Source organism: Phocoena sinus, chromosome 9 (assembly GCF_008692025.1).
Source record: "Phocoena sinus isolate mPhoSin1 chromosome 9, mPhoSin1.pri, whole genome shotgun sequence".
In the NCBI taxonomy this organism is placed as follows: domain Eukaryota; kingdom Metazoa; phylum Chordata; class Mammalia; order Artiodactyla; family Phocoenidae; genus Phocoena; species Phocoena sinus.
In genome coordinates this window covers 3,286,056-3,311,359 of record NC_045771.1, presented here as the reverse complement: position 1 = coordinate 3,311,359, position 25,304 = coordinate 3,286,056, and the positions used below count along the sequence as shown (strand labels likewise).

Below are 25,304 nucleotides of genomic sequence, written 5' to 3'. Positions count from 1 at the left end.
ATAGATTTATTTTACCCTTTCGTGCAATTATTTTCCTTGCCATTTTTCTCAGTCACGCCCTACATTCTATCCTAAGAACAAAAAGTGAATGCCAGGTTCTCCCTCAATTAAAATCAGCTGTTACTGATCTCCTAGCCATCACAGTATTCTAGAGAAGACTTGAACTATCACTTTCATTATATAAACCCCTGTTTTAAGCACTTTCTATGTGAGTCTCCCATAAAATTTCACCAGAATCTTGTATAAAATCTCACCCTGGTCTTTAGTGGCAGCCTTAAAACTCAGACTTTTTTTGTTAACATACTAATATTTTAGAATTCATTTTGGCTCTTTAAATGAGCAAGAAGGTGAAGTGTATTTGTGTAAGTGAAACATGTTCAGCTTGTAAGAGATATTAGCAGCTTTCGAAATGTGCATCAGTGGAACTTTATTCTCTGGCAAATAAAATGTAGAATTCCACTGCCTTTCTAGCTCTCTTGAGACGGTTCTAATTAGAGTTTGGTGAAGCTTCTGTGAGACGTAATGGTACCTGCGTCATCATTCAGGGCTGAGTAGCTCCTTGGTGAGTTTGAGAGAATCTTCTTCCCCTGGCATGAGATAGCCCAGTTTGTTAAGTTACATGCCAGCGAGGAAGCTGGGGTTTGCATAGAGATGCAACTCTAATTCTAGAAATTTTAGAATTTCTTCTAAAAGTTACTTGTTGACAACTGGATTATTTCTTGGAGATTTCAGTCTCCATTAAAATTTCCATTGGAGAGTTATTCCTCCAAAAGTAGATCTTTTTTTAATTCTCTATCTTAAATTTTCCATTTACTAGTTTTTTTAATGTGCGTTACGTAAAAGTTTTCTTTTTATCCATCTGAATCCTTTGGAACAACTGGTCAGCTTTATCTGTTTGATCAGGGAAGTCAGTTAACTTAATTACTAAAAACCAAGTTTTAGCCTGGGACTCTGCACATCCTACACCCAGCCCTACATACCTCTAAGCGTGATGTCCATGGCTCAGAGTATTCCAGCTCCTTTCACCACCCATGGAAGCTAGCAAAAATGTAACATCCACCCGTGAATAAGAGAAAAATCCCAGTAGATATTTGAAGGACTTTCATAGGAATGGGGTAATGCATTTGTTCTGGGTTGCTCCAGGGAGACAAAACCAACACCTGAGTGAGAAAAGCATAAAAAGATAGATTTCGGGTCATCTTACCAGAGAATCTTTTAATGATGAGAGGATCCCAACAGTGGGATGAGTTACCTTGCTTGGTAATGAGCTTCCTGCTCCTCAAGACTTGAAAACAAAGTTTTATATTTGTTCAGAATCTTTTAGAAGAGATTCTCCTATCTGCTCATTTGGAATACGTTGATCTAACCTAGGACCCTATGTTCTGTCCATCGTAGAATTCTCTACCATCCTCCTCCTTTCTCCCAATGCTCCTCTGGAAACTGTGCCCTGGGATCCCATTGCCACCGATAACCATTTAAGGAAAGAACATTTTGCTAAATCTGAGTCTTTACCATGCAGAACGCTGGCTGTAAACAAGAACCTTGACTAACCCTTTCTCCCTGTGCACCGTCCCTTGGCCTTTGCCGTAGAACTGTGATCAGTTTGTTTTCTCAACTGAGGGAAAATGTAAAAAATTTGGAGTGGATTCAGCTATATTTTAAACTATAAAAATGATTAAACTATTGAAAAGTGTGTGCTGTGTAAAAAAAATCTATAGAAATGGATACTTTTAATGTGAATCAAAGAAGTGACCCTTGGGCTTCCCTGGTGGTGCAGTGGTTGAGAGTCCGCCTGCCAATGCCGGGGACACGGGTTTGTGCCCCGGTTCGGGAGGATCCCACATGCCACGGAGTGGCTGGGCCCGTGAGCCATGGCCGCTGAGCCTGAGCGTCCGGAGCCTATGCTCCGCAGCGGGAGAGGCCACAACAGTGAGAGGCCCACGTACCACACAGGCCCACGTACCACACACACACAAAAAAAAGAGTAGCCCCTTAATTGACCTCTGTGCTTCTCCTCGGGCCCCTCTCCAGCCGGTCTCTCCAGTGTGGCCAGATAACCTTAAGACATCCGTAAATAGGATCACGTGGGTCTCTGTCCCCCTGGCTCTCACCGGAGACTGGTGGCCTGCTCCCATTCACGGAGGTCCCAGGCTGCACCCCACACATGCCTCCGCCTGCTCTTCGCAGCCATGTCGCCTCCTCTGTGGTTCCACCATGCCACGCCCCTCCTGACCTCAGGACCTTTGAACTCACTGTGCTCCCTCCCACCCTCTCTGGAGCCTTCTGACCACAGGAAAGGGACACTTCCCGGTGGGGGAAGAAACTTGTTTGTCTGCAGGCAAAGTGGCGGCAGGATCATTGAGTTTCTTTTGATGCATCCTTTTATTTTTCCCAGTAATGCTTTAAGTGCCATGACAGAGGAGTGGGGGGTCTGTAGAGCCAAAAAGGACGAGCTGGCGTCTCAGCCCGCTGGAAGAAGTCCTCGCCTTTAACAGCTGGGGGATTAGCAGGCTTGTGGGGTTTGTACCGATGAGGATGCCGTGAAGGCAGACCGCCAGGTACGTGCTTTTCTCCAGGAGCACTTACCTGCCCAATCCTCAGTCCCCTGGTGTCATCTGGGGCTGGAATTTGTCAGGTGAGTGAAATTGGGAGTTAAGGGTGTTTTCAAAGGAGTGATTATCATGATGGACCATGGAAACTCACCTGCTCATGGAGAGAAGTAAAGCCAAGAGGGGCCGTAGGTAGAAAGTGGGGGGGTCTTCGGTCAGGTCAGAAACCTGGAGGGGAGGAAGGGTGAGCAAAGGCAGCAGAAGGATCAAGTGTGGTTATCAGAAAGTGCATGTGAGATGCTGCAGGTCGTGCCTCGTGATGACAAGGTCAATGGAAGAAAGAAAGACAGGTGAGGGGTCGGTGCTAACGGTATAGGACACACGTACTGGAAGTTGGGGGGTGTGACCTGGGAGAGCAGGGAGGATTTAGGGATGGGCGGGGGAAGGACATTTCTCCTACATCTTCCAGCCCTTGGTACATGGAAAGGTGGGGGTGAGATGAAAGAGATGCACCATTGAAGAGAGGGCGCTGTGACCCGCCGAGAGCCTGGAGTCAGCGAAGGCACGGGGGCGGAAGGGACAGCGCTCAGGAAGAGACCACTAGTCAAAGGGCGGGTGTCTCAGAGGACATGGTGGAGGGTTTGAGAAGCACAGGATGGTCCTGGCAGCGGATGCTGAGCATGCGTGAAGAGAAGGCACTGAGGAGGTGGCTGCTGCAGCGTCTGGCAGTGATGGAGGTGGCAGTGATGACGTTGTACTGGTCGTTCCCAAAGACCACCAGCCGGAGGAGGGTCTCTGAGCAGTCCCAATTAACCAGTGGAGTTGTGTAATGAGTACTAAAAGAAACGAAGAAATGGAAATAAGAAGAGTGGGTTTTCGGAGGGGGGGAGGTTGGAAAGAGAGCACACTTAATTGCTTTTATTATGAATGGCCATCATTGTAATGTAGTGAGGGGAAAAAGAGTGACTCAAATTCTTGGGAAAGATCTGTTCTTCATTCCAGTTTAGCAGTCCGTTATTGTGGGTGAGCTCGTTAACAACAATTATAGGCAGAGACTCAGACCCGAGCTGCTGGGCCTTCCAAACAACAGTTAGGGCTCAGAGACTCTTACGGGGCTCATTCTCTCTCCTTGGTGTTTAGAGCATTTTTATGTTACTTAAAACTTGTAGGAATTAATCACTGTTGTAAGTTAGGACCAATTCCATTTGTGATTTTCAGCTCCAACTGCCGTCAAAGAAAATGATTTAACGGAATGCTATGAAGATGCCATTCAGAGTATTACCAATAGCACACACATCGCCATTTTAGTTCAGGGGTAAAATGAGACAACCCATTTCTAGAAGCAGGTTAGGACATGCTTTTGCTTTTTCTCTAGGCAGCTAAACTTATTGTTTTTATAGTAACAGGTAGGCTTTCTTGAATGTCATTTTCAAGAGTTTATTGGGTTCCCACTTCTTTCTTCGTGTTTCCCACAGTAAGTAAGCTGTGTAATTGGAAAAACCCCGTGATACACTCTGTGCCCGATACAGCAAGTGCCTTGGGAATTTGGAATTTTATTAAACAATAGGATTTAATTTTCTGTAGTCTTTTTCCATCTTACTGGGTTTCTTTACTCCTGAGTGTTATTGTAGCAAAAAGCCTGAAAGCAAGAGAGGAAGTCTTCAGTGTAGCTCTGTTGTGTGATAACGCACACGACTATCCAGACTTGGCGGGTTTTACTGAGGCACCTGCTCTGGTGGGACTTCCAGCCAAGCCAGTAACCACAGCTTTTGAATCTGTAGAAATTAATGAGCAGAAGCGGAGCGTTGCTTGAAGCATTCCTAGACTGGGTGCTACCCTGGGCCTTTCGGTGACTTGCCTCCACTGGATGGTGGCGCCAGCTTAACAGACGAAGTGTTGGTGTTTGCAGGATGTGTGTGTTATGTGTGTGCGCTCGCGTGTACATGCGTGTGAAGGGGTAGTAAATAATTTCCACTAAAGCTGAGAGAGGAGGGGGGAGTGTACAGTGTTATTCTTCCAGCAGCACCGCCATCTGTTGTATAATTAAGAAGTTATAAACTGGAAAGTTAGTCCTTTTAAGCGGAAGGAGAGTGAGCTCGTCTCACCACTCCATAATCCAGCTCTCTACCTGACCTACGCACCACAGCTTTGAGAGGTTCTGAAATTTTTTTGGCTTCCAAAAAGCTACCAAAGATAATTAATCATCAAAAGAAGGAAATCCCTTTCTTTCCTTAACATTGGAATGAGGAAAGATGAAGGGACTGAAGTTCATGAGTAGAATTTAGTTGCTACTTAGCTCTGATTACATGATTCCTTGGATGAGAAAATAAGAAAGAGTTAGTGAAATCATCCAATAGTTTGATCTATATAATGTCACAACAGTCATTTTTACTTAATTGCCCCTGTCCTGAATTAACCGATAGCTTTGACAGCCTCCGGGTATTCTTAAAAAGCCAGGTAGGAGGATGCTGTTGGCAAACTTGCCTTGCAAGTTGATGTGACTTAAGTACCAGTCACAGCCGCTGCTGAGGGTCACCAGGCAGCCCAAGGGGGTGAAGCATGTGCGTCCAGCATGAGAGGAGGTCCTGGGGCCAGTCCATCCACATGTATTTAAATGCACATTCCCTCTGAACCCCTGAGGGAAAAGAGGATCGTGAGTGAAAACCTAGGAAGGGTTAGGAAAGCAGGAGCATGAGAGCTGCTTCAAATCATAAGTATCCCTCTAAGCACAGCAGCGAGAGAAGAGAGAGGCAGACACAGTAAGGAGAGCAAGTTATCGACATGACCCTAGGGACACCCTGGGGAAAAGGAGGATAAACTCCGTATATCCTGGAACAAAATGCTTAGACGAGAGAACTCTAACCGGGCAGGCACAGGAGAAGCACCAACGGAGCCTCTGGGGATTCGGGACCAGGGACGTCAACGCAGGAAGGACTGGTGAGTAATCTCTGGTTCTGTCAAGAGTACCCGCCAGGGGAGGCTGGAGGAGGGTTGTGTTTTGGACTGAATGTTTGTATCCCTGACATATTCATATACCGAAGTCCTAACCCCAATGTGACTGTATTTAGAGACGGGCCTATAAGGATGTAATTAAGGTTAAATGAGGTCACAAGGGTGGCCCCTGATTTGATAGAATTGGTGCTCTCATAAGAAAAGGCACCAGAGAGTTTGCACACACACACACACACCCAGGAAAGGCCCGTGAGGGCACAGCAAGACGGACGCCGCCTACAAGCTAGGAGGAGGGCCCTCGCCAGAAATCGAATCTGCTGGCACCCTGACCTTCGAGCCTCCAAAACTGAGAAAATGAACTTCTGTTGTTTGATGCACCCAGTCTGTGGTATGTTGTCCCAGCAGCCCGATTTGGGTGCCATGAAATGGGTGCTGCTGTAGCCAGCCCCTAACAGTATGGAGACAGCTTTGGAACTCAGTGATGCACAGAGGCTAGAGGAGTTCCGAGGTGCCTGCCAGGAGAAGCCTGGATTGCAGAGAAGGCACTGTTGGTAGAAGTGTGGACTGAAAGGCCGTTCTGATGAGGTCTCAGATGCTATTGGAAACAGGAAGAAAAGCAACTCCTGTCGTAAAGTGGCAAATGATTTTGGCTGCACTGCGTTCCAGTCTTCTGCGGAAGATAGAGCTTGTGAGCCATGAAACTGGAAACTCAGCTGCGGAGGTTTCTAAGCAGGATGTTGGCAGTGCAGCCTGCATCCTCCTGGTGCTCTTGGTAAAACATGAAAGGAGCAAGATCAGCTGAAGAGGGAATGGTTGAGAAAAAAGCAACCAGAACTGAAAGATTTGGAAAGTTCTCAACCTGTCCACATTATGAAAAGTGAGAAGGCTTGTTCTGAAGCGCGTGCTCCAGAGGTCCTGAAGAGCCACTGATAAAGAGGTTGGCGTGGGTGTGAGCCACGAATGTCATCAGCCACTCAGCAGCGCGCAGGAACAGAGACGGGGTCAAAGCAGCAGAAACACTGCCCTCTAGGACTAAGGGCACAGAAAAAATGGGGCAGAATGAGGGGGAATGCCAGACCTCTCAGATGCTACAGGAAGGGAGCGCAGAGCTATCTGGCTGCAGACGTGCTCCAACCTTCGAGAAAAGGGATGAGAGACCCTGAGGCAGTTCAGAGATCTTCAGGGCTGGAGTCACCTCTCCAGTTTGGGGGGCCAGGATGCCCCGCCTAGGGTCTCAGGGGCAGTGCCCCCCTGCTGAGAGCCGTGAGGGTGCCGCTGCCACCCCACCAGGCCCAGGAGGAGGAGCAGAGACCCGAGAAGGATTATTCTCAGAACTTAAGATAGAAAGGAACTTGCCTTGCTAGGTTCTGGGCGTTCGTGGAGCCGGTGACCCCTTTCTTCTTTCTGATTTCTCTCATTTGGAATGGGAATGTCTAGCCTATGTCTGTCCTACTGTTGTATTTTGAAAACATATAACCTGTCTGGTTTCACAAGTTCACAGCTGGAGAGGAATTCTGCCTCAGGGTGAATCATACGTGGAGTCTCACCCACACCTGATTTAGATGATGTTTACGTGAGACTTTGCACCGAGACGTACAGCTGAGGTTGGGAGGAGTTAAGACTTTCCGGGCTGTTTGGATGGGATGAATGCACGTGAGAAGAACATGAATTTTGGGGGACTGGGGGTGGAAAGCTTTGGAAGCTGTGCCCCCTCAAAATCCATATGTTGAAGTCCTAATCCAATGTGACTCTACTGGAGATGGGCCCATAAGGAAGTACTACTAACTTGAGAAACTTAGTATCTGGCAATGGGGCTCCTCCCTGGGAAAGTAGTTAAGACTCCGCTCTTACAATGCAGAGGGCGTGGGTTCAATCCCTGGTCGGGGCACTAAGATCCCACATGCTGCAGGGTACAGCCAAAAGGTAAAAAAGAATAATAATAATAAAATAAATAAAACAAACAAAAAAACCTTAATGGATCAGAACCTGCACTTTAAGGAGATCTGGACGAGACTTGCGTGTGCGTTGGAGTTTGAGACGCACTTTTCTATACAACAGTGACTCCCAATCACGTTCTGGTCCAGGTCTCGCACCGGTCTCCAGGTCGCATATTCTGCTGTCCCCTGGGGGCCCCTAGAGACCTCAGACCCCTCATGTGCAAAGTGAACTCATCAACTACACCCCACCCTGGCCTCGCTTTCTGTGTCCCGCGTGTTAGTGCGTTGGGATAAGCACCACCAGCCCCTAGTCCCAGGGCCCCGGGCATAGGCCTCGCGCCTGTGTGCTCCCCCTCCACCACCTGGCATCGTCACTGCGCCCTTGCCTTTGAATGTGCCCACTTGCATCTGCCCCCACTGCTGCTGCCCCAGGAAGCCCACCTTCATTTGTTGCCTAAGAACTACGTTCACCTCCCAAAGGGCCTCTTTGCCTTGGGCCTCCCTCGCCAGCGCCCACAGATTTAACATGTTCTCCAACCTGCCTTCAGGGTGACCTCCAATGCACCAGTCAGATTATCCCAGTCCCTAGTTTCCATCCCTTGGTTTCCCCTCGCATCTTCCTGCCCGCATCCTCGGTATCGCTTTCAGGAAGGGGTCCTTTTGGCTTTGACACGTCTCCATCTGTGACGTGCAGACCTGTTTCAGCCCCTGTGTGACCAGACCTCCCTCTGGCCTTCGCCTTCACCCCTGCAGTTCTCTCTGCCAGGAACACTGCCACCCCCACCTCCGTCACCCCAGAGCTCCTGCAAATCCCTCCTGCAGAAAGCATGTGCAACAGGGCACTAGTGCCCCCTGTGCAGACCACAGGGTCCACAGCACTTTACTTGAAGATCCTCAGAGGTGGCCTTGCACGCTGGCCGTCCCATAACGGATCCCCCACTGGTCTTCAGTTCGCAAATGGAAGACCCCAGCCCCACCTCCACGTGGTGGCTCGTGACCACTCAAGCCTCCTGGGCTGTGAGCACAGGGGAGGATGGACTGCATTGCCCAGGAAGCCCATCGTGGCAGCGAACAATGTCAGCTCCCACAATTCCAATCCCCTGACACAAATGCACTTTTGTTAAGCTGCGCGTGTACGAGAGGTGTTTTGCTGAAATATCTTTTAAAGCCTCTTGTACTGAGGAGGCTTTTAATGTCATAAATATTTAAGAACACTTTGTGGCTGATCTCTGTAATTATTCAGCTCAGAATGCACACAGAAGTGCTGCCTTTGGTGGACTCTGGTTACGATGCTTCTCGCCCCATCTGAAGTATCTCCCTGGATTTCAGTTTATATGTAGCATGACGAAAAATTGAAGTTTTTCTTTCTCATTGTTTAATGTTTATAGCTTTTTTTGGGGGGGTGTACAGTTCTATGAGTTTCAAAACCTGTGTAGACTTGTGTAACCATCACCGCAAATCAGGATCCTAAACGGCTCCATCCCCTGGAAAACCCCCTCATGCTGCCCCTTTACCTTCAGGCCCTCCTCCACCCCGGACCCTGGCAACTAGCGACCTGTTTTCTGTCCCTATGGTTTGACCTTTTCTAGAATGTCATATAAGTGGCAACAAACAGCATGTAACCTTTCCAGAGTACCTTTAAAGAGGAGAGTACCTTTTGATGTCCAAATATGGAGAAAATCTAAGGCTTCTTTGGAATATTATTACCTGCGCTGTTTTTGCTGGAAGAACTCATTGGCTGTTTTGGTGAAGCTCGTGACACCAAGTTGAGCCGTAGAAGATGTGGTGACCGTGTCCTTAACCTCGATGTTGAAAATCCAACAGGGCTTTAGTGGCTGTACCCTCTGCACGGGGTGGGGTCTCTGCCTGCGGAGTGTCCGATGAGAGTGCGAAGAGGAACCCACGGGCAGCCAAGACCAGGCTGAGCAGAGAGAGTCACGACCACGTCTCTGAGCGGTGACTCCAGGGCGTTCTGCGGGGAGCTGATGGGGGCACGGGGGCTGGAGCAGTGGTCCGACTTTGGTGGTCAAGTGAAGAAACGAGAAGGGGAGAGGCATTTCAGATGGAAGAACCCCACGAGCACATGCTCAGGGTGGGATGTGCCTGGTGATCGTGGGCAGTAAGATTTATCCTCACCGTGCACCTGGAGCAGCCAGCACGTGAGGGCGAGTCTGTGGAGCTGACGTTGGCAGCAAGGCGGGTTGCGGCCAGACCAACGTGTTTGGGTTGATCCTTTGTGCTGCCATCTTGGAGAGAGAACCACGTGGCCGCTGAGTGGGAGGACAGGGAAGTGACGGGGACTCAGCCACCGTGTGGCCTAACAGACCAAGGGAGATGTTGGCAGGAGGACCCCTGAGAAACCTCGGCTCTCTTGAAGGAGAGACGGACTCCCCCTCGACCGTCCCCGCCTTCAGGGAAGCTGAGATGTCAGGCCTGAGGGTAAGCCAGGACCAAAGCCCATGGGACGATGTCAGAGCAGATGCAGAGCTCAGGCCCTGGATGACTCCGACCTCTGTCCTCTGGACTCCTTAAGCCAGAGAAGTTAACTCCTGGTTGTCTGAGCCGCTGCCCGCAGGGATTTTCTTACTTGCAGGTAAATGAACCCCCATTGGCCGCGCGTGCTCCTTCCTGCTTCTGGATCTGCTTCTCGACCTTGTCCAGCTGGGACCTCTTCCATTCAGAAATTTAACTTCTTTATGGACGCTTCCGCAGATGCCCCGACATTGCATGGAACTCGGCAAACTGTTAAACACACCTGTCTCCCTGTCCCTGAGCTGCGAGGCCCCCCGGACGTGAAAAGTGGCCTGGTTCCCTTTGCACCTGGCAGACAATGAATGATCAGCAAGTATTAGTTGAATAAATGGACGGATGAATGAACCAGTGCTACAGGCTCAAGAAAGGGAAAGATGGGGAACGAACGGTCCTATGAGTCCTTGCTAAATCGTGGCCTGTATTCCACCACAAAAGGCAGCGTGATGGTTGAGCGTTTGACTCTGACAACCAGGGTGGTAATTCTTGTTGTGTTTATCATCGGGGCATCACAACTGGCCCTGCAGGGTAAGGGAGCCCACGTCCCATCCTGACGTCACTTCTGCCGCGTCCAGATGGCCTCTCCCTGTAAGTCACAGGCCATCGGCTTACACCGTCCTGTCTGGCTAGGGTATTGTGTGGCCGCGTCATACCTGAATCGAACTGGATTGCATGACTGGCCCCACGGACTTGGACCCCTGTTCCTCTCCCTCCATTTCCACTGCTGCTGCCCGTCTGGATTCTCGTTACCGCCTGCCGAGACCAGTGTGCTACATCTCCCTCCCGACCCCCACACCCCATGCACCTCCACGGGGACCTGGCTCTAATCACTGACCTCCTCCGTGCAGAAGAGCATACCTGTGCCTACAGCCCAGCCGGGAGGTGATGCGCAGCCATGGGGAGGGGGCTGGTTTTTATGTCTGTGTCCCCAGAGTCCCATCCCCTCGGCCAAAACAGCGTCATGGAGTCATGGAGCTGATGTGGACCTTTCCAAGGCGGTCCCACCAGCTCCCCACCTCACAGAAGAGGAACGTGCCATCTGCAGGCCTGGAGCTGCCTGGTCCCACGTGCCGGGCGGGGGTCAGCGTGGTGAAGTCGGGCGGGGACCCATCTTCCTGCCCCGGGCCATCTTTTCCGTCCATCACTGTCTCTCCCACTTCACTGCTTTGTGTGCCCCGTCTCAGCAGCTGACAGAGGTGGCCGCTTGCACATCCACAGGCCCATCTGCTTCGATACCCCGTGCTGGGAACTGGCCAGAGGCCTGAAGCAGAATCCAAGGAAGCAGGATTGCAGGTGCACAGCTGCCGGCCCGGGCAGCTCTCGCTGGCGTGATGTGTGTGCACTAGGGACAAGGCTTCGGTCAGTAATTTTCTCCCCAGTCCCATCTGCTCCCCAGATGGTAATGTAGAGCAGCTGCAGGCAGAGCTCAGGCCAGCGAAGCCCAGAGCCAGAGCCCTATCAGCTCTGCTTCTGCTTCAATCGTTAAACGCCGTTGGAGGAGAGACGCGCCCTCATCGAGCTCGGAAGTGCTGCTTCTCTTCACCCGACCCTGCTCACGGGTGTCCCCAGAAGGCTCCCACCAAGGAGGGAGGCATCTTTCACTGGTTAAATTGGTTCTTCTCTAAAGGCAAATGCCATGTGATATCACTTACATGTGGAATCTAAAATATGACACAAACATGTCTATGAAACAGAAACAGGCTCACAGACCTAGCGAACAGACTTATGGTTGCCAAGGGGGAGGGGGGTGGGGGAGGGATGGACTGGGAGTTTGGGATTCGCTGATGCGAACTGTCGTATACAGGATGGATCAACAAAGCGGTCCTACTGTAGAGCACAGGGGAATACATTCACTATCCTGGGATAAACCATAATGGAAAAGCATATGAAAAAGAATATACATATGTATAACTGAATCATTTTGCTGTACAGCAGAAATTAATACAACATAGTAAATCAAATATACTGCCATAAAATTTTTAAAAAATAAAATTAAAAAATGGCTCTTCTCTAAAAGCTGCTGGCAGTGGAGTTCCTGTGAATATTTTCATCCCTAATCACAGGACAGAGACTGGTTCAGCTAGGTTCCTTCATGATTCCTCCGAGGGGCAGGTGATGTCACTTTAGTGTGTCTTCCTTCAGAATTTAATATACACCTGAGGTCTCACCTGCCCTCAGATTAACTTTTTTCCTCACTATTACAGTGAGAGTAATTCTTACCCTAGGTTTCTCATTACTGAGACTCTTCTTGCCTTTTTATTAGCTTGTGACTTATTCTAGGACCTCATCCCAACAGGTTATGCTTAAATGTCTACCTTAGACTCAGGAGTTTTTAATAACCTTGAGCTAAATAAAAGAGCTAGCATTTCTGTTGAAACGAAATAGCCATGGGCCTCACGGAATTAGTAATGTATGTATTCCTAAAAAGTGGTTTTATAAATTAAATCAAATTGTAATGCTTTAAAATAATCATACGGACTTTCTCTTTGTGTCTACAGCTGGTAATCACCCCTCATTTATTGTCCTGGGGACCCTGACACACGCTCAGTTACCTGGAAGCTTAGTGGACAAAGGTTTTCTCCATTGAGAAGCAAGAGGCTTGTTAAACTGTGATGGATTAGTCTGTCTCACAAAGCCATTTATCAAGGGAAAACGGAAGCTGGATCTGGCGGAAACCTCTGCCCATATGCATCAGTTTACTCAGGTCGTTCCTTTTGGCTGCCACCCGATTGCACTTGTTCCTGAGTGTATTGGTTATTCTTGTTTAATTTTTATTTTATGTTCATTGACTGCGGGGGGTTGGCTGGGGTGGAGGTATCAGTTTACTCAGGTCGTTCCTTTTGGCTGCCACCCGATTGCACTTGTTCCTGAGTGTATTGGTTATTCTTGTTTAATTTTTATTTTATGTTCATTGACTGCGGGGGGTTGGCTGGGGTGGAGGTATCAGCTTTGGTTCCTCTTTGCAATATCACTGAAGAATTTTGATTAGTCCCAGAATCTCCTCTACTTGGATTAGGATCATCTACTGATGCCTGTTAAGCAGGTGCCTTCCATCTCTCCCTTCCTTTACCTTCTTCTCAACATGAATGTGAACTTCTTGTGCTGATTGAGGAGAATCTGTGGTTCACAGAATCATAGGATTTTGAGACTGAAGGGCTGTGGTCAGGTCACTTTCCAGCAGAATAACTTCTCTGGAAGGGAACTTCCTTCTCTCTCATGACTTAGTTCTTTCCTCGTAGACCCCCTCTCCCCAGACTGGACAGTTGTGATTTTTGCCAAGTTCTTCTATAGACTGGTTTAAGTCTACTTTGTACAATTTCCTGTCTGCTGAAACTTGCCCCACCTTTGACACAGCGATGGCCAGAGGGACTTTCCCCATTGATGGAAATGCTCTGTATCCGCGCTGTCCAAGACGGTAGCCACTGCCCACACGTGGCCGTGGAGCACGTGAAATGTGGCTGGTGTGGCTGAGGGCTCTATTCATGATTTTATTGACTATAATTAACTTCATTTAGCCACAGATAGTCAGGTGCTCCCATTAGATAGGCCAGTTTCAGAGCAACACTGAATACAATTTCTTCTTCATTGTCACTTGATGACCTTCAGACATGTGAAGGCAGCTGTCTTACATCCTTTGTCTTTGCAGAACAAGTGTCCAGACTCCTAACAGCTTAGTCATCCTTGATTCATCTTGTTAAATATCCAAATTAATGATCACAGTAATTGAGTAAATTAGTGAACAAATAGGTGGGGTTTCTTTCTGCATGTAAATCTTGTCCTAATTAGTCATCGTGTCTTCTTATATAACTGAGGTTTCTGGTTTCATGGCCATGGGTTCGGGGGTGGCAGGGTGAGGGGAGGGAGACAGGATGGGGGAGGGTCATGTTTCCTTCAGCTCCCTCTCCCCCACATCTGGGCAAAACACAGCCTTTTTAGCTCTCAGGTATCATGGGCTTATGAAAATAAGACATGCAAAGCAATGCAGACGGTCCTGCAGTGATAGTTGGGATTGTCAGTCGCTTGGCAAAATGGTCCCTATTGGGCAGTGGAGTCCCTCTAACCATTCCTCTCCTGAGAAAGCACAAGGGTAGAGATGTAACAAATCCAACACGAAACAAATGGTCCTGCAGTAAGCAGCTTCCCGAAAGTGTGAGCCTGGGAATTCCAGGTTCGATTTTATTTTTTATTTTTTTTGCGGTACGCGGGCCTCTCGCTGTTGTGGCCACTCCTGTTGCGGAGCACAGGCTCAGCGGCCATGGCTCACAGGCCCAGCCGCTCCGCGGCACGTGGGATCTTCCCGGACCGGGGCACGAACCCGCATCCCCTGCATCGGCAGGCGGACTCTCAACCACTGCGCCACCAGGGAAGTCCCAATTTTATTTTTATGGATAAAAAATTACATCCTTGTCATTTTCCAAAGCTTTTTCTGTCTGTGTTTTCACATCCCATGCAAGCTTGAACATCATTTTCTAGTGTCTTTTCAGAACCTACCAGTGTCACAGCATTCACATTTATGGTGAACAAAGAGCGTATTCCGTGATACGCTTTCATTTGAAATGGAAAAGCCAAGTTTGGCAAATACGCCTGTATTTACTAATGAGGCAGACGCTATATTTTTCACTCAAACCAAAAAATCCATTCTGTTAATAAGCATTTATTGACTACCTGTCATGTTCCAGGCCATCATGACAGTCCCCACAAGGAGGAAGATAACCATATCAGTGTCACTCATTAGACAACAGTGATGGGCATGGTGACCCAAGAAATGGGCACATGGAATGTGCTGGGCCCTGGGATATGCCAGGGAGGGAAATGAGCTTAGCTGAGGAAGCATAATTAAAATGTGCTTAGTTGTGCCTTCCACCGAGCATCTTGGTGTTTATTGGCATTGACGTGATAGCCCAGAGGTGCAAAGATCCCAATACCAGAAAGACCAGTGGGGAAGGAGAGTAGAGGCAACGAGCAGAGCCTTCTCCCTCTGATGCTAATTCACCATCACTTGTGCCCAGGATGAGTTCTTAACTTGCCAGAAAGGAGGTATTGCTGGGGATGAAGGTTAAGACTTAAGAGTGGGATCATGGGTACAGCCATAATGATGGCGGCTGATGACACTATGACAGTTGTGGCAGTGGTGATGCTGGTGATGCTGGTGACAAAAACAGCATTAACAAGAACGATGGTGACAACTCTGCTAATTACAGCGTTGCCAATGTCAGAGGCAAGTATGGCGGTGATAATGATGACGACCAGAGGACCACTTGGTGTCATCATTTCTCGGGGACCCTTCTTTGGGAAGAGGGTGGAGGTAATGAAAAGCCTGGAGGGAGACAGGGAACAGAGGGCACGCAGCAGCAGGAGTATGCAGTCACACTGTCCTCCCTGCTGCATGCTGGGAGCAGAACTGCCAGGATTACGGGCTTTGCTGTTTCAACAGCATTTCTAAATATAAACAGCCTCAGGCCCCGATCCAGTGGAGGAGATCACAGCTGCAGACCAAATCCATCACCAGCTGCAGACCCTGGCTGGGCTGCTTTAGGGGGAAAAAAGGCCATCCTGCTGTGAACAGATTCCAAAAGGTGTGAGCCTGAGGATGGAATCCTAGGTTCAAGGAAGGTGAGAGCAGCCCTTGGTGTTCTGAGTCACAGAGCGGGTCTGGAGGAGTCCACTGAAAACATGGTGCCCTGACTCCACATTGATGCTGTTTGCTGGTGTGGGAAGGTCCTGACAAGATTGCAGATGGTGGCAGCTGTGTGCCAAGACAGACTGGGATTCTGGCAGAGATGGACTGATGTTGGCTCCCCGTTCTCCTGAGGGGCCTGGCTGTGTGGCCCCGAAGTCCCACCTGCAGACTGACCCACAGACCTGAGAACAGGATCCGCTACTATTTCACCATCTTTGGATCAGGGGAGCCCCAGTCAACAGCCTCCACAGGGCAGATGGCACAGTCTGTGCTCCCCACCAGAAGGCAGACATGCAGCAGAGATGGGGTAGAGACCCGAGAAACACGTTCATTCCATTCTGCTTGAAAACACTGTTGCTTTGACTTGGAGAGGAGGAGGAGAATAGAAGCAGCAGCAGTTAAAAAAAAAAAAAAAAAAAAAAAAAAAAAGATTTACAATGTTACCAAAGATAACACAGCACAAAATAATCCGCTAGTGCATTTGCTTTACTCCTCATCCTGGTCAGCACCCATTCATTTATTCAAGTACCATTGATTAAGCCCAGAATATGTACCAGCCACTCTTTTAGGCACTGGGAATAGAGCAGTGAACAAAACAGATCAAGTCCCTGTTCCCACGAGTCTTACATCCTATGGGAAGAGATGCCGCATTAATAGCTATGTTTATAAGATGTCAGGTGGGGACCAGTGCTCTAAAGGAAAATGAAGTAAGGTAAAAGGGGCAGAAGTGGGGCTCCGGAGGGGGGATGGACAGGGTGGGCCTTCTGAGGAAATCATGTGGAGCAGAGACAGAAGAGTGGGAGTGGGCCAGGTGATCTGAGGCCCCTGGGGCAGAAGGAAGCCAGTGCCCAGACCCCAGTGCAGCATCAGTGCTGCTCCTTGGAGGGACGGGCAAGGAATATGTGACCTCAGGGCATCATATTCCAGATGGAGCACACTGAATGGTATGTGATCTCTCCATGTTTAAAAACACAGCCACTGTTTCATTTTTTATGGCTGAGTAATATTCCATTGTATGTATACCACATCTTCTTTATCCATTCATCTGTTGATGGACATTAAGGATGTTTCTGTGTCTTGGCTATTGTGAATAGTGCTGCTATGAACATAGGTGTGCATGTTCGTTAAAAAACTAAAAATAGAGCTACCATATGATCCTGCAATCCCACTCCTGGGCATATATCTGGAGTAAAACATGGTCCAAAGGGATACGTGCACCCCAATGTTCATTGCAGCGCTGCTTACAACAGCCAAGACATGGAAACAACCTAAATGTCCATCGACAGATGAATGGATAAAGAAGATGTGGTACATATATACAATGGAATATTACTCGGCCATTAAAAAGAATGAAATAATGCCATTTGCAGCAACATGGATGGACCTAGAGATTGTCATATTGAGTGAAGTAAGTCAGACAGAGAAAGAGAAATATCGTGTGATATTGCTTCTATGTGGAATCTAAAAAGAAATGATACAAATGAACTTATTTACGAAGCAGAAACAGACTCACAGACTTAGAGAACAAACTTATGGTTACCGGGGGGAAGAGTGGGGAGAGGGATAGTTAGGGAGTTCTGTGATTGACATGTACACACTGCTATATTTTAAAAGGATAACCAACAAGGACCTACTGTATAGCACAGGGAACTCTGCTCAATACTCTGTAATAACCTAAATGGGAAAAGAATTTGAAGAATAGATATATGTATATGTATAACTGAATCACTTTGCTGTACACCTGAAACTAACACAACACTGTTAATCAACTATACTCCAATATAAAATAAAAGGTTAAAACGAAAAGAAACATAGGTCCAGTGACACACAAGACTGCCTCGCCAGCCAATCTTTACCCCACAAACTACCCTAAACCCAGCTTCACGAAATGAGCAAAAGAGGAGGGGAAGCCATGCACTCTCCAGGGGCTGGGAGACGCCGGGTCATTGGCCCCTTGACAAGCTGACCGGTGGGGCGGGTGCTGAAATAAGAGAAGAAAGGCATCTCTTTCATCCTTATGGATGTTCTGCAGGCTCCAGCGGAAAGCAGGTTGGGGAGAAGTGAGACTGGAAGAGAGCCGCGGGGGAGGGCGCCGCAGAGGCAGTTAGCTTTCCCGGTCCTCTTCGTTAATGGCGTGATGCTCTGTCAGCAGGGGGATGACTGCGGGGCGCCTGACAGGTGTTACAGACACTGCAGGTTGACCCCCATCCGTCTGCCTGTGGCTGTGTCTGCTCCAGGCGTGAGTGTGGTACAGGCGCTGTCAGCGTCACGTGAGCAGCTCGCGTCCTGCTTGGTTCTGGTCTCCTTGGTAGATTAGCACAGATCTTGATTGAATAATGAGGCGGTTGCCTTGTTACTAATGCTTGGTGTGTGAAAGCTACCTTCTTGAGACCACAGGGTGTACTTTCTTTTCTATGAATCCTTGAGGAAAGAAATATATGAGATCTTAAAAGACTTTAAAAATTAGACTGTGTTCATCCACTGTGCTGTTAGCATTACGAACTGATTTCATTTAGAGGTTGGATGGGTGATCTTCAGCTCTAGCAAGCTATTTGTTCAGAGCCTGAGGGTATGATCATTAAAAAAAAAGTCACACATCCCTTCTTGGACCCTGGTGGCCACTGATGATGTGTGTCTAAATGGAAACAAACAAAAAAAAAATGGACCCCCTTGCGCAGAAGAATGGACTTGCCCCTGGGCCCCAGTCTTTACGCCAGCTCTGGAGTGGAGGTGCTCCTGGCTGCATCTGAGGAATCAGTCAACCAGAACCCGAGCTCCGTCAGTGTGTGCAGCTTCGTTCTAGGTACTGGGGGGCTGGGAGCCTCCAACAGGGGAAAAGCAAACCTTTCTGCCCTTTAATCATGGACCCAAGTCTCCCATACAATGATTGAGCTGGTGGGTTAGGCTGCATTGTTCACAGCTATATCCTATGCTAGAATTGTGTTGAGAACAGTTTAGTAGCTGATAACATCCTAATTGTTTGATATGTGTGCAGCCTCCATGCAGGCAGGAGAACCAAGGGGCTGGTAGCAAGAACACGTGCCCCTTGGTCAGGTACCTGGGAGAAAACACAGGAGTGATGACAGACCCCCCAACCTTCCAAGGCAGCAGAACACGTGCCCCTTGGTCAGGTACCTGGGAGAAAACACAGGAGTGATGACAGACCCCCCCCACCTTCCAAGGCAGCAGAACACGTGCCCCTTGGTCAGGTACCTGGGAGAAAACACAGGAGTGATGACAGACCCCCCAACCTTCCAAGGCAGCAGAACACGTGCCCCTTGGTCAGGTACCTGGGAGAAAACACAGGAGTGATGACAGACCCCCCAGCCTTCCAAGGCAGCAGAACACGTGCCCCTTGGTCAGGTACCTGGGAGAAAACACAGGAGTGATGACAGACCCCCCAGCCTTCCAAGGCAGCAGACTCTGATTCTTACTTTAGCCAGAGGATGACTCCAGGGGTCACATTACTCCCTTGGGTTCCCTGGTCTAGGTGGTCCTTTTGGATGCAAAATCAAGCATCAGGAAGGACAGCTCAGGGGATTACGGATGGAAATTTTCATGTTGTAAAATCACTCCACCACAGCTCAGCCATTCTGTAATATGCCCGCCTGCTAATGCTGTTTCTAGGACTGCATGACTGATTACTCTGTGCATATGACTGTCTGTATCCCTTGCTAGACTCAGGCTTGAAGGTAGGCAATATATCTTCTTCATTATCGCATCCTTGGTATCTTGCCCCACTGTGTAAGCTAAGTGAATACTGAATGAAGGAATAGAAGTTAGTTACTTTCCCCTTAGGTAGCAATGATTGCTCTTCTCATCCCAGGTCTTCTCTGGTCGATGCTGTTTGTGACACTGAATCCCTAGAGTGTCTGCTGCCTCTGATTCATTGACATGTAAATATTCCCCCTCTTGCATTTTGTTTGACTTTCTTAATATGCATATCTGATCCCCAACTTGAAGTATCAGAAAGGAATAGAAAGTATCGTCTTTGCTACCCCCTCTGCCCTCCACCATAGCACCTACCACAGTACTGAACATACAGGAAACTGTCAACGGTAGGTGTCAGACTGGGATTCTAGGTCTGACCTAGACCAGATCAAGACCCTGCCTGGACATCAGATCTCTCCCCAGGCTCTGGAAGGCAACATGAATAGAGACCCAAACCCCCGTGGATTACCCAGACTGGGCTCCAGACCCAGTCATGGGCAGGGTGTGCTGGTAAGGGAGTAGCATTTGTACTTTGGTGAGCTTTGTGTGTTTTAACCCCCAGCGGTGTAACTGATTCCTTGTGGTATGGAGGTCAGGTTTTACTTGGTGTTGATGAATGTTAAAACAGCCGTGTGATTTCGGATGTTATAACAGCATCCTAAAGGTGAGTGCAGGGTGCTGGCTGACTTCATTCTGCTCCCAGCTCTCTCGCCCCTGCCCGCTCCCTCACTCTCCCCAGCTTGCTTTCTCTCACTGCTGCTGTCTCTTTTTTCCTTCTCCTACACTCCACCCTGCCCTTCTCTTTTGCTTCCTACCTGGCATTCCTGAACCCAGCTGTGCTATAGGAACAGAGTCCTGGACCCAAAACCGGTTGTCCCCTCCGTGCTGCTACTGTCTAGTTTGCCCTTGAGAAATTACTGCAACCCTCCCACCCTGATTCACCTGTAAAGAGAGTGAATTAGATCACTTATTAACGGCCATTCATTCTAGGATTATCAACGATGTATGATTTTTACAAAAGTGAATCATAAGAGCTGTGGGGCTGGCTAAAGATATATTTTTCCCACTGTTATAGTGAGCTAAAAAAAATCTCTACCAGGTGGCACTTTCCATAATAGTGCAGAAGAGCTGGGTAACTATACCACTCATTTGCTAAGTAAAAAAGCTCTTGTATTCTGTCAGTTCCTTCAGTAGAGAAGGTAAGGCAGAAGAGAGGAGAATGGGCTTTATTTGCAAAGGAGGCTGCGCTGCACTTCTCTTTACCTTATTATGCTTAATAAGTTCTGACATCCGAGTGGAGTTTGAACTTTGGAGCATTTTTCTTTGTACATAAAAACCCTTATCTCCCACTTAGAACGAAGCAGGACTTACTTTTCCCAGGATCTGGTATTCATTTTAGTCATGAAAAGGAGAAGGGCATTTGACCCAAATTACAAAAATCATTGAAGTAAAACTGTTCCATTTTTTCTTCATGCTGTCCGTGAAAAATGCCTTGCGGGTCTCCTACTTATTGAGTGCTAAACTGGGTGCTCTGAGGAGAGGAGAAGGAGAAGAGCTTAATCCTGCATGCAGAGAATTTGCATTCCAGCCGGTGGCATGGAGCCCTGTCAGCGCCTGGCTGCATTGCAACTGGCGATTTTAACGATATGCAAGCACCACTCTTGAGAAAACCTCAAAGGATGTTCTTTTTTTTTTTTTTTTAATTTATTTTTGGCTGTGTTGGGTCTTTGTTGCTGTGTGTGGGCTTTCTCTAGTTGCAGCGAGCGGGGGCTACTCTTCATTGCAGTGCGTGGGCTTCTCATTGTGGTGGCTTCTCTTGTTGCGGAGCACGGGCTCTAGGCTCGTGGGCTTCAGTAGTTGTGGCACTTAGGGGCTTAGTTGCTCCGCGGCATATGGGATCTTTTCGGACCAGGGCTTGAACCCGTGTCTCCTGCATTGGCAGGCAGGTTCATAACCACTGCGCCACCAGGGAAGCCCCTTGAAGGATGTTCATGGTGTTTTTATAGCCACTGTCTATGAAGGGGCTGAGGAAAGCAGGAGAGAGCCTGGCATGGTGTAGATTAATATGGGAGAAACTTCTAGAGGGAAAATGCATATTGATGTGGCCCTTGAAGGAAGAGTTGAGGAGACAAAGGCCCAAGTGGAGAACATTGGTAGAAATGGCATCCACACTTAGGAACTTGCAGTTTTGTAGAAAGAGTGCCGACCAGTGAACCTTCACAATTAGACAAGTGAGGCCTATCTGAACAACTTTAGGAAACTAATAACATCCGACTTTACTTAAGATAAAATACATTTCTTCAGATTTTTGAAAGCACAAGACATTATTTCTATTGGTCCATCTGTTTTAGGTTAACTAGAAGTGTGAGGTAGAAAAAAGCTATGAATAAAGTATTTGTGATGTTCTTAGCTAAGAGCTGGCTAATGTCTCTAGAAGGTGATGACCCAATGAACTGCTCACTACTATTAAATTCTAAAAGTAGTGAAGAGGCAGCCGAGAGCTTCTTACTACTTCAAGGCAGCGGGAAGAGTATGTGTAAAGGCCATGAAGCAGGACAGCCGGGCCTGTTGAAGGCATTGAAAGCTCGTGTGACCTGAGAGGTGAGAGAGAGGAGATGCACCGGCATGTGACTGCACCTGCCGCACGGCTCACCAGTGATGAGCTGCGACCTGGATGGTGCATTCGTTTGCTAGGGCTGCTGTAACCAGGTGCCACAGACTGGGTGGTCCGAACAGCAGAAACTGTCTCACAGCTCTGGAGGCTGGACGTGCAAGGAGGTCGGGGGGTCGGCAGGGTTGGTTCCTGCAGAGGCCTGTGAAGGGGAGTCTGACCCAAGCCTCTTCCTAGTTCTGGTGGTTGGCTGGGCATCTTTGGCTTCTAGAAGCATCACCCTCATCTCTGCATTCCTCTACATGACGTTCTCCCGATGTCCCCGGTCTCGGTCCTTTTCACAAGGGCGCCGCTCATATTGTTTTAGGTGCCTCCTTAATTACCTCATTTTAGCTTGATTACTTCTGTAAAGTCCTTGTCTCCAAATAAAGTCACATTCTGAGGTACTGGGGGTTAGGACTTCAACACATTTTTTTGCGGGGGGGGGGGGGGGGACACAATTCAACCCATAACCCATAGTGAAGAAAGAACAACGGAATTGGTCATTGTCTTCTGTTCAGAATTCTACTAAAACCGTGAGATGTTTGTTTACCCAAATCAGGACCAAGTTACAGGCTAACATTATCTGTTTACTAGGCAATTTCACAAGTACACTTAAATTTTAAGTCCTGAATTTTATACCAAGAAACATAGCTTAGTCAGCACTTCATAAGGTGAATATCTCTTTATGAGATTAAAAAAAAAAGAAATGTACTGATCGAAACAGGCTAACATTGAACTTCTAGATGTAAACTATGCAGAGCAAACATTTTTTCAGCTGATGGTATTCATTCACACCCTTTTCAGCCACGGCACAGATCCTGGACACGGTGACACAGACACCCAAATCATCACCCAGTTAGTTTCCGACTGGCCACCCGAGTTAAGACAGTGCATTTTCGGTGTCACTGATTCCAACAGTGAAACACTGGTGCCTGAAATTAACAGCATTATAAATAGATTATAGCAGCTCTGACAGACAAAAGGCTGCCGTTATCCCCTGGAAACAATCGAACACAATTCCAGTAAAGCCTTGCCAAATCCCTCTTTGTCACTCAGGGAAGGAACCTGACAACAGATCAGATGCACTGCTTCCTTTTTTATGTTCTGGAACTCGACTCCATGCTGTAACTAAGAATAGGCTGGCACAGTCCATGTGCATCTTTCAGTGACAAGGAAGCTCGGAGAATTCCATAGTCTTTATTTTTACGGTGCTGCATGTCCCTGTTCATCTTAATTGTATCAAGTGCCGTTTGACATATCAATTTTCAGGCACCTCACCATGAATCCACCGCCTTGGTGCTAATGATTAGTATCACCGTGGACCCTGGAATAGAGGAGTCCATGGTGTAGATGCCCTGGCACCCATTCTCCTTTAGAGGAGAACCCCCGGCAGTGGCTTGGGCTCCTGAGAGGCAGAGCCGGGCATAGCTGCACCTTATTCTGCGGGTTATGACAAAAGCACCGGGAATGTGCCCAGTGTTCATTTTGCTGCTGGTGTCTTTGCTGTTGGATGCAGACTTGCAAATAGGTGCAACTGAAGTCACTGAGAGAGCACGGTGATGCCTTGTAGAGAACTCAGCTGTCTGCAAGACCTGCGCTGTAAAAACGGGCAGTGACGGCCCCACGGTGTGCACAGATGGCAGGTGTCTCTGAGGACTGTCATTCTGTTTGGAAGTTACGAAGTACTCTCATATCCATATCGTTTACCTCTTTTATTTCACAAAATACATGAAATTGAGAAGGTTGAAGATATTATCCTCGCTTTATATATGAAGAGAATGTGGGTACATCCAGACAATGGAATGATATTGAACCTTAAAAGGAAATGAGCTATATTAAGCCATGAGAAGACACGGAGGAACCTTAAATGAATTTAAGCGAAAGAAGCTAGTCTGAAAAGTCTACATGCTGTATGATTCCAATTGTCTGACACTCTGAAAAAGGCAAAACGATGGAGACAGTAAAAAGATCAGTGGTTGCCAGGGGCAAAGGGGAGGGAGGGATGAACAGGCAGAGCACAGAGGATTTTTAGGGCAGTGAAACTGCTCTTTATAATCCTGTAATGGTGGATACAAGTCATTATAAATCTGTCCAAATCCATAGAATGTATGAGTGAATCCTAACGTAAACCATGGTCTCTGGGTGATTATAACTTGTCAGTGTAGGTTCGTCAATCGTAACAGATGCACCAGTGATGGGGAGGGGTGCTGATAAATGGTAGCTATGCGTGTGTGGAGGCAGGTGGTATATGGGGAATATCTGTGCCTTCCACTCAGTTTTGCTGTGAACCTGTAACTGCTGTAAAAACTAAAGTAAGTCTATTTCAGAAAGAAAAGGGGAAGGAGACAGGGAGGGAGGGAGGGGTGGGGAGGGACGCGCTCCGTGGTTAAGTGAACACTCGTGCAGCGGTAGGGCGAGAGTCGTTGCCTTCATTTCCAGCCATTCTCTCCCCTCGAGCGGGGACCTCTCCCCTCGAGCGGGGACCTCCCAGCACTTCCTTCATCAGGGCACATCCATCCAGAGTAATAGGATTGACCCTGGTCTCAGAAACACTCCCTCCCATCCCTCACTGTGACATCATTTCCATCCTGCTTTTCTCTACAGGGTGAACCATTTTCCTTGCAAAACTGTGTCATGGATGAGCTCTCGACTCAACTAAAGCTGTCCTGCCACTCACAACCTACTCCAATCTGCCAGCTCTTTTGGGGGAAATGTGAACTTTTGTGAATCATATTCCCTTTTGGTTAATTTTCTTATCCTGTCCCAAAGACAGTTTCATAAAGTAATAATAATTAGTGCTTTGAAGTGCTTAATGTGTGCCGGGCACCATGTTAAAACTTTATAGACATGATCTAATTTAATCTTCAAAAGAAACCTACATGGTAGCCCATACAAGGTATCCCCTTTTCGAGATGAGGGAAGCAAGGTAAGAGAAAGTCAGTGCAACATTCAGGTGCTCGGCTGGTCGTTTGGGAAGCCAAGTCACAGACCCGGGTCTATTCATTTTCAAAGCTTGTACTGTTTTGAAGGTAATCAAACATTTGGTTTGTTGTCGTGTCATCATGAAATATTTCAAAGGTACAGAAAAGCACAGACAGCATTATTGATAGATACCCACATCCAGAACGCTCAGGTTCAACAGAGATGGTCTGTCTTGGTGGCTGTACCTGGGCTGTTTGAAAAGATGTGATCTGATGCTGTTCGTGGCCTGTTTAAAGTATGCCAATTAGGTTCAGTTAGTTGGTATCATGGTTCAAGGCTTCTGTTTAATTTCTGATGTGTTCAGTCTACCT

General features: G+C 47.9%; 1 protein-coding gene across 1 annotated transcript in view; it reads left to right on the top strand.

The window, feature by feature from the left end:
- Positions 1–25,304, top strand: part of DPP6 (dipeptidyl peptidase like 6) — a 776,249-nt gene that overhangs the window by 474,684 nt on the left and 276,261 nt on the right. The window lies entirely within an intron of this gene.